Here is a 16,998-nt window from a genome sequence, read left to right as displayed (position 1 = left end):
GAATGACGAGATTTAATTAGTTTGATTCCAAATTTTTGTTTTTTTAATTCTTATGATCAACACCGTGCGAGTGATATTTATACTACCACACTAGCAATTTCTCTGAAATCTGAAAATAATAAAACATCTTATACAATAAGCGTTGATATTTTTCACGAGGAGATTTTATTTATTGCGGCAGTAGGTATTGTTTTTGTAGAAGCTGCACTTAATGCCAATTGCCAATTGCCAACAATCATCATCAGCAGCAGCGACAATATCAAAAGTATATTGAATTCAAATTACAGTGCTCCATTAAGTACCAGTGAGCGGGTAATTCTGGATCAAGCTCTAATGCCGAAATACGAAATCAATGGCCTCAATACCGTACTCGGACTTAAACTGGGCTCGAGGAACGGGTTTGTGTTCTTCCCTTTCGTTTATTCTGCTGGTTGCTTGTTCAACTGATACCAGGAACTTTTATTGGTGGTATAAAGAAATGATTATAAGATACTTTGATGTGGAGCTCAGCTTTTTCTGTTTGCCAGACACGGTGTTCGAGGAAAGAGGATGAGTGTAAATTGGAAGCTTTTATAAAGTTTGGCAATGAGTAGGAATGGATTACATAAGGTTAACAGAAATGATGACCAAAAATTGTGCTAGAAATAATAGGGAAGGAGAGGACAGACGAAAAAATTAAAAAATTAGATGGAAGAGATACTGAGAGGGAAGGTATTGATGGAATTAAATTGTTAGGTAAGCATGAATTAGGGAAGAAAATTATGTGCACATTAGATGATATGAAGGGAATCTGGAGAATAGCGAGTCTGAGGAACTGAAATACGAAATAGTGAAAAACCAGAGATGTTTTATGCGACAAAAATTCCTTTAGACTGAGTATCGATGCATAGTAATTTTCAAGAATTGTCCAAAGTCTGTAGATAATGTGTTTGGATCCGCAGCTGATGTAAAAATGTTTATGTAATCTTATTTTACACTTCATCTGATGGCTTTTGCCAGGGAAGTTTTATTTTTCATCGCCAAAATGAGCTTAGGTTAGTGACTCGTAATATGTGGGTTTGAGAAACAATGGATAAAAAAGGGATCACGATGAAGCACAACAAAGTGTTACATATGGGTGGGGAAGACAGGACGTTGTTTGAGGATTGTAGGAAGATAGCTTTTGAGAAGACAGAAAAATTGGATGGAGATATTGGGAGGCAATGGGATGTTGAAAATACTGATAAAAGAGAGGATATTGGGTCAACGAAAAAAAGGAGGAAGATTGTATGCTCTTCGGGCGATATGAAGAGGGCTAGAGAGTTTGAATTCCTAAAGAGGGAAAATATGCGGAAAAGTTGAGTTTAAGAGGGAAGTACCATAGAAACCTACGAAGTGATAGTTTTCCAGAGATCACGAAGGATCAACCACCAATCGATAAACTATTTATAATGATGATGGTCGTAAAGAATCATTTCCAGTCGTATCGCCGATTCATCCGAGCTGGAATTCAAAACCGAATAATCGCACATTGGCCTAAACCTTCCGAGGGCGCGACCCATCCCGTGAGGCATCACGCGTCCCGCACAAATGACGAAAGAAATGTCGCTCGCAGAGAATCACATACCTTCCCCTCACGTTTCTCAGGCGTCTCCGAACAAGTCTTTTGGCCCTCCCTCCACCGACACTCCTCCAGCTCGCCCTCCTCTTTGGGCCCATCCTCCTCCACCTCTCTCCCCTCACCCCCACCAACCACCCTTCCCTTGCAGTTCGATCAACCGAGCCCTTTGTTCTTGGCCCACCACTGTGCAAACATTTCACTCCCCACACTTTTCGCTCCCGATTTCGGGGTGCGGGAACTCCCCTCCCTCCCTCTCCCTCGTTCTCCGAAAGTCTTTTTTTTCCACTTTCTCCCCCTCCACAACCACTCCCTCCCTTCCCGCTCATTCTCTTTTTTTTATTAATTTTATTACATCCCGACCTCACGACGAGAGGAGGCGGAACTGACATGTTTCATTTCGCGTGTAAACCTGTAAGCCTCTTAGCTTATGCAAAAGCTAATTTATTTCCGAAGAAAGGGGCGAAGGGTTGGGTGGTGGTGTGGGGAGTAGGTTTTTTCCCGGGAAAGGGAGCGGAGGGAGGAGAAGAGTTTGAAGGGCCCACGGAGCGGGGAAGGGAGGGTGAGGAGAAGGAGAAGGAATGGGGCGGGGCGGTTGACTTCCGCCGCCCCCCCCCATCACTACCTCTCCGCGGTGGTCTCTGCTTTCGATTTTTTCCCTAGGATCCGATGGTGGCGGTGAAAGGTGGAATTTTTTTTCACGCGAATGCTTTTATTTCTCCTTTCAATTCGCTCTCCGCCGCCACACCATACCCGTATGTGCTGAGGAAACTAGCAAGGAGGGACAAATGTGTGTTTTTTAAATTATTCAGAAAGGATCGCTCGCTGATGGAAAAGCGTATTATAGCAAAAATAAGTTTGTTCTCATTGCGGCTTCGCATAAATGTTTCCCCGATTGGTTTAATTTTTATTCCAAATTTTTTTAAATCAGTATCTCAGACATTTTATGATACTTTTTTTTCAGTGCTAGGTTTCTTTTCATTATCTCTAAGTAATGTTTATTTTCTTAAAAAATCGCATCTTAATATAGAGCCGTTTTATACAAATAAGAAAAAAAATTTGAATGAGTAGGAAGTTAGAGGTATGAGGATATTGAAAATTGTTAAAGAGTTTGTTTCACGCCAGATAAAGTGTATGAGGAGGAGAAAAGGAATCGAATTTTCTCATGGCATTAAAGGGATAAGAGGAGTTAAAGAAGTGAATAACTCCGGCAAAATAGTTTTCATATACTTCAGAACTTGTTTCAAATGTCCACAAGTATGTAGTTCTATCATTTTTCTGGAAGACTCTTAAATCTGATCCACGCAGCAGTAAGCGAAGTCATCCATACTAATGTTAACAGGTTGGCCAAGTTCATATCACATCAACAAGCGTGTTTAATACATTATGCTATAAGGGTAGCAACATATCCCTGTCATTTACGAGTAAAGCGTATAACATCTGGTTCCTCAGAAAACGTTGGTTCCCATAAAATCACCAATCTTGATTTTAGCAATTGGCCTTTATAAACAACGTACGGATTTGAGCACAGAAGCATTCGGTCAGAGGCCCAGTGGTCTACCCACTCCACTGGCAGCTGCAAAATAGATATATAAATGGACAATGGTCTTATTTTTTGCTACGAGATGTAAGACCTATGGTCCCTCCTACTATTACATCACCTTTGCACATTTAACGAGATTAAATTACGTACAAATATCTTAATATATTTCATATTTACGTACACGCACATATATTTTAGATTATATTATTATATATACTATATTGAATGTTGGTTTATAGCCAATGAAATATTCTGAGTACCACATATCTGTTACCGACAGCACATACATAGAAACATATTAGCTCGTGGAAAACAAAGATTCTGGCTTTAACACTAATAAAAAAAGTATATAAAAAATCTATAGAGTAAAGTGAGCGTTACAAATGCGGAAAACCCACACAGAGAGAAACTAAGTATAACTCTGCTGGATTGTTACTAGATGTGATAGGAAATTTGAGCTCTAGTCATAAATATACAATTTCCAAAATACGAAACTAGTAATTTGAGGAAATCTTTTTAAGAAATGTAATCAAGAAACATCAAGGAACTTCATGAAAATTGTATGGGTAAATTTGCTAGTTCATTTTGTCGTATCATGCTGTTTTTTTCGGCAATGGGGTTAGCGGAACGTTTGAGATTCCTCGTTTGTACAATGCAATAAGCACAAGCAAAGGGAATGAGCGCCGTAAAGAAATGAAGAGGGAAAGAACAGTGAATGTGGCATCGGTAGCCCTCCCGTAATTCTCCGCCGCAGCTTCGAAATTGAAATCTGCCACAGTGTTATTGCGCGCGACTGTAACGAGCAGCGCAAGCAATTCACTCGCTCCCGTTTTGCCGACAGTTAAGAAATTTATAATTAAGCGCATGCAGTAATGGTTTTATCCTGAAAAACTCGTTTGCGTTACGTCGTCATCAGGGCGTAAAATCGCTTAATGTGACGAATGCTCGGTATTCTTTTTTTTCCACCCATGTAATTTAAATTTGTTCGCACAACTAATGGAACTCCTGACCGCAGCAGATATAGAAGCTTTGCCGATGAACGTGTGATTATTTTGAGCAGCCTAAATGCAACAAAGAGACGAAGGGGATTAACGAACATGCACCTCGAGTACCTCGGCTGCACACTCACTGGCATTTTACTATGTCATTGCAACCATAAAAAAGTGATACGCAGATTTAGCGAGATATTATTTTTAAATTTTTTCTCTATCCGAATGCGAAGTATTCTGGAATAAGTAGAGTGCCCCTTACCTACGTAAACCTGACTCTCAGAATTGGTTTCATCCGTAAAATAAACAACATATGCTCGAGATCACAAAAACAATGAATTCTTCCGTGTAATATGTACTTCAATTTTCATTGTGATCATGATGTGTGGATACCCGTGACTTTTATTAACGAATTTGCTGTGAACGCAGTAAATATTTTGCTTGGATTTCTTACGTTCTCTTTTATTTTTATTTTTACCAGCTAATGGCAACATTGTTCTAGTGAATTGAGTCTACTAGAATTTTGTTTCTACATGTTCAGAATAACATACCTGTAGCAGCAGAAAATACTGAACTTCCCCATCAAGGTTTCTTCTTGAATTCCAACGCACGGTTAAATGAGAGTTTGCTTTGGTTGCTATTGGGCAAATATAAAAATCGAGAAAAACAAATTTTGCACGTTTTCCACAGATTTACTTGTAACGTATAACACGTTTCAGTTGTACGTTGCAAATAAATCTGTGGAAAAGTGCTAATTTTGTTTTTCTCATGATGACTAACTTCCACTACATCTCGCCTGAATCTGTTGAATATATAAAGATTTCAAATATTTTTTCACATATATATCTGTTTATTTTAAAGGCAAATTTCATTTTCCCTCTCCCTTCCCCATTATAGGCGTGAATTTCTTACAGCAAGTAAATCAGCAAATTACTAAATTTTTGATGGTAATTTAATGGTCGTGGTAAAGTGTTTTAAGTTTACTATTAAAATCCTATTTCACGCCTTGTCGTGCACCGGTGACACTATTAAGTCTCCTATAGCCACTATAGAAGTAAGCGTACACTTGGGGAATATATTGGAAGCATACGCGATTTGTGTTTTTTCCCCGAGATTTGCATATGCCGCGCTTCAGAAATATTTGCGGTTTTATTATTTTGAATTCATAGAACGTTTTGACACTCCAATTTGTCAAGCCTTGATTGGTGCAGATGGAATATACTCATTTTTTAGATTCTCAAAGTTAAATAAAATCTTCAGTTGTGCGTAAAACAATTTTATTTGTAATATAACTGAAAAACTTTTATAATATTTTATGTCGTCAATTCTAAGCGTTGCTGATATATCTCATACGTTCTTTAAACCGCTAATAATTTCGATTGAAATTCATTTTCCATTGTAGTTTGCTCTTAAAACTGAGTTTAATTATCTCTCTTCGATCATATGACAACAAAAGAAAATACGGCGATTATAAATCCAAGTCAACTAACTTAAGAGTCTTATTTGTATGAGCCCCTCGCCAAAATCTCCCTAAGACCCATCGCCCTATCTTCAGCAATTGATATTCTCCATGGGAATATTATATCCATGAATAAATGAAAGAATATATCGGATCTATTCCATAGTACTCCATACTATCATTTACTCGTGTAAGGCCTTCTAACGAATAAAATCCGCAGCAAGACATGGATGGCAGACGAGAAGAGGAATGAGAAGTGATGGTGAACTTACTGCAAAATGAAGAAAAAATGTGAAAGACGAACTACTTATCTCAAAAAATTGGATAAATAGAAACATCTGAGAGACGCTGACGGAAAAAAGAGAAAACTAATTTGGAAAATTCTGAATAGTATATGTACTTTGACCAAAATGGAAGAAGAAAAAGAAGGAAAAAACTACTCAAGAAGGCGAACAATGAATAACGAGAAGGGATTGAGATTCGACAGCACAATTTTTTTAATTATTAGAGATAAAAGCGGAAATAAGTATAGTCTGAATAGCTGCAAAATATCGTCACGAACAAGTCCTCGAATCCCGAGCTACCTTTTTAATGATAACAAGATAATTTATTTCATTGGGAAAGATGGTATGCTCATTTTCAATAGTCGCCTTCTTTGATGATTATTTCGTGAAGTAGTCGTACATTGCCAATAAAATTGAGTGTTTTAGAGCTCAATTGCTTGCAATGAGATGCGATTTTTAAGAGACGGCTTCAGAGGAATCATCCCAGAGGATTTTATCAAGCAAAACGCTCACCAGATAGGCATCTGAAAATGAAACTGTTTACTCAATGTTATTAAGTGTATCGCTAGAAGTTTGATTGTTCGATATTATTTCGATTTTTATAGATTTTGCGTTTTTCTATTTGTTTGTGATGCATTTCCACAAATTTAAAAAGCAGTTAAAATTACTTTTTAGAGTAAAAAACATCTTCATAATACCTGTAAATTAAGCCATTCCGTGACTCCCGTTAATGAAATCATACAAACTTCGCTTGCGAACGTTCAAAATAAAACCTACTTACTACTATTACTACAAAATTAATACTTTATGTATCGAAAATTATGATCAAAACATTAGTGCAGAGGTTTATATTTTATCTCCGAGATTTAATATCATCTATCCACATCTTCAAGTCTCCTCAACGCCTACAAATTACTGGGGTGGGACACTTCGGTGTGAGTCTAAATAGTGAATCAAAATATTGGAAATAACGTCATTCCTCCATACCAGGAAGAGTAATGGAAATGTTACGTGCTACTGATATTTTAAACCTCGAGCAGCCATTTTGTGTTATCGACAGTGCGGCATATATATTTCAGACATATTAATTTCGTTAAGATAATAGTAGGGCCTGATTACGCCATCTTTGTATTAAGATAGTTCATTACGTCTGAGAGGAAAAAGTGATAACGAAGGAGTCAAATATGTTTTACCACCCTGACAATCAAACCTATCCTTGGATTCCGTTTTTTCATTATGTTTCTTGATTTTCTGAAAGAGTTTGGTATATCAGCCATACCTACAGAAAATATACCGTTTTAGACTCAAAAATAATACTTTCGATCCCCTTTCATTGTATCGATTCCTGTCGCCATTTATTGGAGAGGTTAAATCAGTGTGTTAATCGTTTTTTAGTATTGTGCTAAATTATATTTGAGTACGAGTCACGAACTCTAGAGACAAGCAATTCCCTTTTTTTAATCATGTTTGAAATGTTCTGTTTCAATACTCTGGTCGGGGCCGATAATTAATTTTCAAAATTCAACTGCCTTATATTTGAACTTCAGCAAGAACTGAGCCAATGAGGAAAACAAATGGATTTCCCCAGAAATTGATTCACTCACAATCTCTCCAAGCAGTGACTGTAAGTGATAAATGAGGTTGAAAGCATAAAAAGATATATCGCAGTTATTGCATTGTGTCAGGAATAAATCTTACACAATTATTCTCACTAAAAACACAGAGGACTTTACAACACACCAACCTTCAAGAATCTTTCGATTCAAATTACTTCAACTTTGCTTATTAACGTCGGCTAGATAGCTTATTTCTCATACTATTTCCCACCAATTTCACACCCCATCATTCTTTCTTCCTCGCCCTCATTGCAGTCATTTTTAGCAGCCAGAAACATTTCGATTCTCCCAACGCTTTTGCAAAATCTGCGCGAACAACCAGAGCTGCTGGAATGTTTCAAAACGCATTGGATTTCCATCAGGCCGCAAATTGACGCATAAATAAGAATATAGCAAAGTTCGGTTGCCTTGCACACAAGGAGTATTCGGAACGGCTCACGCGAGAGAAAGTTTCGAACTTCAGGGATGAAAATTTTGCTTCGAATGATATCCTATGAAGCACGATGCCGAAGAAATCGGGTCAAACTCGGGTGAAAAGAAGGACACCTGGTGGCCAGAATGCAACACCACCACCGTCAGTCGGACCTGGGCACGGGGCTCGTAAAATCATCTCCTCACCCTGCCCTCTATTACTAATCCCCCCTCCTCCCCCTATCCCATTATCTTTGGCCCTCCCATTCCGCAAAATACACAAACACAATCTCCCTATCCACCGCCGACAAAGTCCGCCGACAGAGGGAGGCTGGTGTAGGTAAAAGAGGGGTCCGCTCAAACCCCTTCTCTCCCCGCCTCCCCATTCCTCTAAAAATCCCTCCTTTTTTATCGCGATACAGTGATTCTGCTCGGTTAAATTAAACGGACCGCAATTGAATCCTCTCAGGGGCGGACGCAATGCCGCATTTCCTCTCGCAAAGGGCGTCAAATACGATTCAATTTGGGATGGGAGCGTGGAGGATGTGGGCAGCAACTGGACGGTAATGAAGTCCTGAGAAACGGGGCAATCGCCCGCGGTCTCTCCCTCTCCTGTAATCCGGCTCTCTCTTCTCTTGCAAAAGGTCAAACCAGCAAGCAGGCGTGTTGAAGGGAATTATCGGGAGCGAGGGGAGGCTGATAGGAAATCGAAATAATCTTTTGGCCCAAGCATCGGGAAGGGGGAGGGAGAAGAACAGAATGCACTAGTGAGAGATGGGAGGGAAAACGTTAGTAGTCACGAATGAAGATATCGTTTTGGTTGCCGATAGCTCTGGTAGGGTGATAGTTCACAATTAGTAGAGTAGAGCGGGCCTGAATCATAAAATACTTAGCCATGCATGAAAAAATATAATAAAATATAATAAAATCTGTGGAAAAGTACGAGTCTTTCTTTCTATTTCAATAATGGATGCATGAAAAACGTGAAATCCTTCACCACTGACTCACAGTAATTTATAAGGAGAGTTTTCAAATACATTAAGAAACCTTTGATAAGCACATCAGGTGTAAAGTTTATGCACTTCGAACCATTTAGAGATAGCATTACGGAAGTTGCACTTTGTTTTTTTTAATATTTCAGTTGATACGCCTCAATTTATGATTCGGTGATAGAATAAAAACTCGCTACGAGCCTTCAATTAGTCACATGGCAATATTTTTTCTAATAATTAATAGAAAACAGTCAAGGAAGAAAACCGAATGTGTAAAATTAGGATTGGGTGAATGAATCAGTGAAAAACGCTCCAACGAATGAAATCAGTGCCCAAACATTATGAGTTAAGTATTCTAGAAGGCAGACCTAAGCTTTCCAAGATTCTCCAACGCACTTAAATAAGAAGAAACTCTAGAACGTATCGCAATTTCTCACAACATTCCTGGGCTACAATACGAGGGTGGTCTAAAAGGTTTCCGACGTAACAAACAAAGGATACATTTCTATTTCTTCAAATTTATTTTTATTTTTCAACATAGTCTCCTTATAAGTCGATACACTTTCCCAGCGATGTTCCAACTTTTTTAACCCTTCCAAATAGTATTTCACGCACAGGGTGCGTTCCGAAAGCAATGCTATTATTTTTTAAAGTAATTCATTCAACAGATTTGCATAAACATTTAAATATCTTCTAAGTACTGTCCTTGGGCCTCTACACATTTTTTCTATTGCCCTACAATGACCACTACGCGCCCTGGAAGGTGTCTTCGGGGACCCCTCGCAAGGTCTTCGTCACGACTGATTGGATCTCTTCTATGGACGAAAATCGGGTTCCTTTCAGGGCTATCTTAATCCGAGGGAAGAAAAATAAGTCTGCTGGGGCGACATCAGGACTATAGGGGGGTAGGGCAGCGTTGGTACCTGTTGTTTGGCCAGGAACTCGCGGACTCGTAGCGCGTTGTGGCAAAGGGTGTTGCCGTGATGGAGTTGCCAGGTAACGGATGTCTTTTCTCGTCCTGATGACCCTTTTAACAATTAACAATGCAAAACACAATAGTACACGACAAGCTCAGTTCGTTGGAAACCTTCTTGATACTCAATCGAAGGTTGGGATCCATCCATTGTCGAACAGGAGCCAGATTGTTGTCGGTTTTGCTGGTTAATGGCCGCCCAGAGCGTTGTTCGTCGTGAACCTCTTCCCGGCCCTCCTTAAAGACCTTTAACCTCCTCGAAACTTGTGAGTACGACAGAGCAGAGTCCCCGTAAGCCTCACGTATCATTTTGTTACTCTCCTCAAGAGATTTTTTTCAGTTTATCACAAAACTTAGTAATCGCGTAACGTTGCTCGACCGTCGCTTGCATTTTCTTCGTGATACTGTCTGCGCGCAGAGGTTTACAATAACTGCCGTACTGCTGCTTCCACAGCTTAGAGAGCACTGCGACCGGTTTCGCGGCCAAGTTTAGCGTCCCATCCACTTACTCCAAGTGGTTCAATCCCCCTCCGATCATTCGGAGCGGAAAAAGTAATGCAAAATTCAATTGCATCACTTTCCGAACGCACCCTGTATTTCTACGCAAAATAGGCTTTTACGCATGCGATAACATCCTCGTCCGATGAAAATGTCCTCCAAAAGAAACTTTAAGGTTAGGAAACCTGAATAAGTCGCTGGAGGCTAGATCTGGTGTTTACGGTTAGTGGTCAACCAATTCGAAGTGCAATTCGTCAATTTTGGCCATAGCGACCGACGAAGTGTGAGTAGGTGCGTCGTCCTGATGAAAAAGAACTTTCTTTTTCTATAAATGTGGTCGCTTTGTTATAATTTCTCCCTTCAGCTTGTCAAGTATTGCGTAATACTCTTCCGCTATTGTTTCACCTTTTTGAAGGTAATCGGTGAAATCCATTCCGTTACTATCCCAAAGCAAAGTTGCCTTCACCTTCCCAGCCAATGGAACCATCTTCGCGTTTTTCGGAGCAGGTTCACCTTGTGAAGTCCCTGTTTTGACTGTTCTTTCGTCTCAGAAGTGTAGTGGTGGATCCCTATTTCATCTACAGTTATCGACGAAAAATATCGAACTCGCTTCACTTAAACCGATCCAACAGGCCCTTTGAAGTGTACATTTGAATACGTATTTGATCCAAAGTGAGCAAACACGACATCCAAAAGGCGGATAGCTTACGCATGTCCGATTCTTCAGTCAGTATACGCATGACAAACGTGTTCTTTCGATATCCTCATAGCCTCTGCTATCTTCCTAGACCTAATTCGACCGTCGTCCCGAATCATTTGGAGAACCTTTTCGAAGTTATCGTCGCTTGGCCGTCCCGAACGCCCATCATCAGCCAAGCTGGTATGGCCGCGTTTAAATTACTAAGTCCCAAATTTCACGTTCGTTTATGATGCTGCAGTCCCCATACCTAGCGTCCAAATTGTCCTTAATTTGCTTAGGTGTATCGCCTTTCAAAAACAAACAGTTAATGACACCTAGTTAATCATTTTTTTTAATTTTCACAAAAACTCTCACGACTCACTCAAACGATTATTAAACCACATCTAACTGTCCAAAAAAGCTGAAATTTTGGTGAAAGCCTTTCAACGCAAGCACAAACTTTCTTCAATTTTTCTCGAAGAGTGCTGCCATCTTCATGTTGTATTGGAAACTTTTTAAACAAACCTTGTATACTACTACGATCTGTATTCTCTTTAGTGCATGCAAGTTTCTTCACTACTATCCTGTAAATTGAGACCATTGAGGATATCATTTCACACCACCACTGAGCATGTGAAAAAGTAGCAGAAAAAGATCGTTTCTTAACATTTCAGTTGGCCTTTCGGAGAAATAAATGCACGAGGGCGATTCGAAAAGTAAGGTCAGTTAGCTTTGTGACGCAGCGGGAGAAAGGTACGACGCCGATATTAAAAAGCTGCTTACAAGGATGCAAAAAGTGATTGATCGTCAAGGTGACTATGTAGAAAACTAGCTCATCAATGCTCAACCTTTCCAACGATGTCGGCAGAGTTGAGAATGAATTTGATTTTTTATGAAAAAAATAAGAGACCTTACTTTTCGAATCACCCTCGTATTTTGAAATTAATCTGCATATTTCCATTTTTATTTTAATTAACTCGATTAATGGAAATGATTGCCCTATCATAAAATTATGTTTTGCATTCTCTATGCCACAATTTGCAAAACTCGCCCACCAGCATACACGGATCTAACAGTCACTATGTGGTCCAATAAGTACTAAGAGAAATTAAGCAACTGAACGTTTTCCCTCAAGTTGAAAATAAATCCCTAAAATCTTTACCTGTGGTATCACAAATATTCCTAGTAGTCTTAAATCAATGCAACCATAGATGTAGCAGCATGTGGATTTTTTAAATAGAAAACGAAGTCTAGGATATGAATTGAAACAGTAGAATTGATTTCAAGTTCATTGACAGCCAGGATCAGATTGCCTTAGGGAGTGTAAGTGCAACAGATATTTTTCTCTTCAGAAACATAGAGGTTTCTTTGGTAGAGATAGTTAGTATGCTTCTATCACCGAAATATTTCGATGTTAAGCAAAGTGATCTTTCCAGTAGCATAATTTTTACAATTTCATATCTCCATTGCAAAAGCACAGCTCTGCCACCTCACAGCCAGCTGGAATCTGGCATATGCTCTCACTAAAATATGAGTAATCATATATTTATAATAATTTAAAACCACCAATGAAAATTCAAACTGATACTTCACATTCATTTTGTTTTCTCAAGTGGCTTGATGATAGTTTTATACCATCCTCAGCTATCAGAGTAGGACTAAGTCATCAAACTGTAGTCTGATGAGTTTTTTTGATATTCATTTTATAATGCCAGCGAAACAAGTGGGTGTAAAATAAAAAGAAAATCATGAAAAAAGATAAACCTACAACATTCAATGACTCCACCATAAGCGGCGCTTTCTCTGAATATCATGATAATTCTCTGATGCAATATCCTTTTCAAGCACACCTGCCACATTTGGGAATTCCCATATAAGACTGCATTGACCATCTCTGGTCAGGCCAATTCTAAATGACCTATACTGCCCATAATTTCACTGGCTGCCTCAAGGCTTTTGCTCAACTTGTGTGAGTAATGAAAGTTAAGGTTTACTAGAGTTTGCATTACCTGTGGCATTTCTTCCATTCCTAGACAATGGCTATGGCATTCTACTGATCAAATTAAGCATTTTTACCTGCATATCACAAGCTAAACCAAATCCCACTAACTTCAGGGGCTCACTTTCTCTAAACATACTGGTGTCCCTTACGAAGGAGTTACCCTTAGAGCATATCATAGTCCTACTACAGAGAAGTATATGCAGTGTCCTGAAACACAATGATCCTTGATGTTAAATTGCTATAAAATATGTACATATAAAAATAAGCAGAATAAGCAAAAGAAGACCAAATTAGATAGAATAAAAACTTGGAATGATAGGGAAATGTTAAGGACATAAAAATTAAAGAATAGTAGTAGTTTTAGGGGTAACAACCGACAGCTGAAGTCATTTGCACCATTTGGGATGGACAGGAGTAGATGAAGGGGGGAGAGAAACCCAGCATCAGCATTAGCATTAGCCTACTCTTAACGAAAGTGGCCAAGAGGTCTGCAGCTTAACGTTCCATCTGACAGACAAGAGTACCAACTCAAAGTGCTCTCCACAAACCACCTCAAGTAGGGATTTCCATATCACTGAAAAATATCTGCCGCCGTCGGAATTCGAACCTGGCCCTCTGGGTGGGAAGCCAGTATGTTAGCCACCACACCAACCTGATCCCCAATTAGAGAATATAAATTGAGAGATGGTAAGAAGAAATAAAGATATTTTAGTCCAATGCGAGTTATAAAGTAATATACAAGGGAGGGGACGAGAGCCAACGAGGGGTTGCCATAATATTGAATAAAAAGGTAGGAAAAAGCATAGTAAACATAGAGCAAGCAATGAATAGAATATTACTTGTAGAGATATAAGCAAAACCAACGAACTTGGTCATTGATCAGGTATGCATGCCACCAAGCCTTCATTAAGAAATCTATAATAAAAATAATCACGTTCCTGCAGCGAAACATTTGATATTAATGGGGGATCGGATGAAGACAGTAGGTAAAGGAAGAGATGGTAATGAAGTGGGAAACTTTAGTTTAGGTAAGAGGAATGACTGCAGGGAGAAAGCCATTGAGTTGTGGAGGAGACAGGGGTTAGTCATCATCAACACTTGGTTTAGACACCAAAAAAGGTGTAGGTATACATAAAAAATATCAATAGACTCAATAAGGTATCAGTTAGATTATATTATAGTCAGGCACAGATTTAAGAACAGTGTGATCAATTCACTCAGCTTCCCAGAAGCAAATGTGGACTCTGATGACAATTTAATTGTTACCAAGTGTAGCGGCCGTTTCAAAAAGATAAGACAATGCCACTGGGTTAGGAAATGGAATGTAGAAGCATTAACTGGATTGAAAAGAAAGGAGTATCAGCAGGCTGAAGATAAAATCATGAATGAGGGAAAAGAGCCAATTTCTATCAAGGAAAAATGGAGATATATCAAAAAAGGGATATGAAAAGCCACAAAAGAAACTCTAGGAACTGTTAATGGGAAAAAGACAGGGAAACCATGGATCATGGATGGGATGATTGGAAAGATAGTTGAGAGAAGGAATTGGTAGAATGTAAACACAGAGTTAAGCAAAATGAAGTACAAAGAGTTGATTGAGACCAGTAACAAATTAAGCAAAAGATGTAAGGTGGAAGATGCAGTGCGAGGTTATAAAACTTTTGCAGAGGAAGGATGAATTTGGTGCACTATACAGCAAGGTCAATCACTAACGGAAAGTAAGAAGGGAACATCTGTGCTAACAGTTAAGAGATAAGTCGGGAAGGATAACAGTTGAAACAGAAAAGAGAAATAGAAGGATAAGAGAGATGGAATGGATGGAAGGAATAGATGGAATCCCAAAGAACTGAGGCCCCCAAGCTTAGACCTAAGAAGACCATATGATGCTTAGGTTTTAAACATTCAAAATGGCCGAACTTTTCGGCATAAGTGAGAGACTTTAGTACCAACATACCGCCACAAAAAAATTTAAAATCAAATATACATAAGCTGTAAAAATTCAAAATTCGTGAGACTTTTTGAACAGACCTCATTACTGTCTGTTTACTAGATTCCAAAAAGGTATTTGATGGAGTGAATAATGTAAAACTAATGAGTATATTGCAGAAAAAAGGAAAAAATTGGAGGGACACAAAGACAATCCGCAACCTGTAGTTGTCTCAGATTACTCAGGTGCAAGTGGGGAATGGAGAGTCTAAATGTGCAGTGTTAGGAAGATGTGTAAGGCAGGGTTGTCCATCATGACCGGTGCCATTCAATGTGCTTGTGGAGGAAATGATTACAGAGGCCTAGAAAAAACTGGAAATAGGAATGAATGTTGGTGGGAAATTCATAAAATCAGTTTATTTTGCTGACGCCCAAGTTTTAATATGTCATTCAGTCAAGGGGTAGCAAAAAAATGCTGAGTACATCAAAACCCCAGCAAGTCAGTGTGAAAGATATGTGATAAGAATAAATGTTAATGAAACAAAGGTTATGGTGTTTTTCAGAAAGAGTAAGCCTAAGGTGAACATAACAATAGGAGGTTAAATACTAGAGCGAATAGAACAGTTTACATATCTCGGAAGTGTTTTGGACTAAAATCGTGTAAGTAGTCGGGACATACTGAGAAGAATTGCACAAGGCAAAAGGCTTTTACAGGGAGGAGGGAGTTTATGACAGGGACATTAAGGATATTAAGAGAAGACTCGTCAAAACTTTGATATGGAGTATAGTTATGTAGGGCTCAGAAATATGGTCACTGAAGGAGAGGGATAAATGTATATTGCAGGTTTTTGAAATGTGGGTATTGAGAAGGTGAAATAGACCAAAAGGAAAACAAATGAGGAAGTGCTAGGTATGGGGGGTGAGGAGATTATTGGGAGAAATCCTAAGGAGGCTGGAAAATGGATGAAAGGCATATTGATCAGGAGCTGGATATTGAATACTCTGATAGAAGGGAGCATAATTGGCAAACAAGAAAAAGGCAGGAATAGAATCGGGATGAAGGGAGAATGGAAGTACACAGATATGAGGAGCAACGTTTTGTAGAGTAGGATGCTAGATTGTGTTTTTTTATGATAAACAAGATAGTTATTTGGTAATTGTTTCCATCCAAAAACTATCTTAATCGGTAGATTACTTTTAAAAAATCCACTCCTACTTGCATCAAGTAATCTATGATACACTAGATTAAAAAGCATCAGTTCATGTATTTAAATTAAGTCAACATCTGCAGTCCAAAATGAATATGAAATAAGCTTGTGCCATGAAAATTTTATACACTGAAATGTTTGTAAGTAAATGTACTGCTGTATTTCAAATTGATTGACAGGTATTAAATTTTCATGTACAGTTAACTCATGATTATTCATGTGTGGATTACCCAGTTTGTCTATCATTCATGCCACTCTCTTACCAGCACCTTGGAATTTTGATAAAATTACAATCATAAAGAAAATTAAATGCTTTGCAACTTCAGTATGCTTTTAAAAAGTAATAAAAGTTTGAAAAACATGAGATTTCTTAAAAGTTCTTAATTTCACAGAAATCAAAAGTTTTCAATTGTATTTAATGTTTTCATTTAAACATTTTTGTACATTCCATACTTTCCCATTATCATTTCCCTCATATTCATTAGGTCTGAGAATTCACCTTTACGACAAGCAAATGCATAGTTTTACAATGTAACAAATAGGTCTTTTATACTATCTACACTGCATTATTTTAATTTGGTATCACATGATGAATCTGAATTTGCAATAGCAATTCTTTCGCAAAACTCATCCTTGGCCCCTCATTTGTTTTGTCCTGGCTACGTGAATGGTTTAGTTTTCTGACAAAAACAGCCCGCTGTTCAGTTGATGATAGTTTGTGTTTTTGTATTATAGTAATAGTATATTGTAAATATTAAATCTATAGTCCTGATCTTATAAGTCAACTGAAAAACAGAAAAATGTACTCTTTATAGATAAAA

Source organism: Hetaerina americana, unplaced genomic scaffold (genome assembly GCF_022747635.1).
Source record: "Hetaerina americana unplaced genomic scaffold, ioHetAmer1.1.p SCAF_91, whole genome shotgun sequence".
Lineage (NCBI taxonomy): Eukaryota > Metazoa > Arthropoda > Insecta > Odonata > Calopterygidae > Hetaerina > Hetaerina americana.
Note: the sequence above shows the minus strand (reverse complement) of the source record.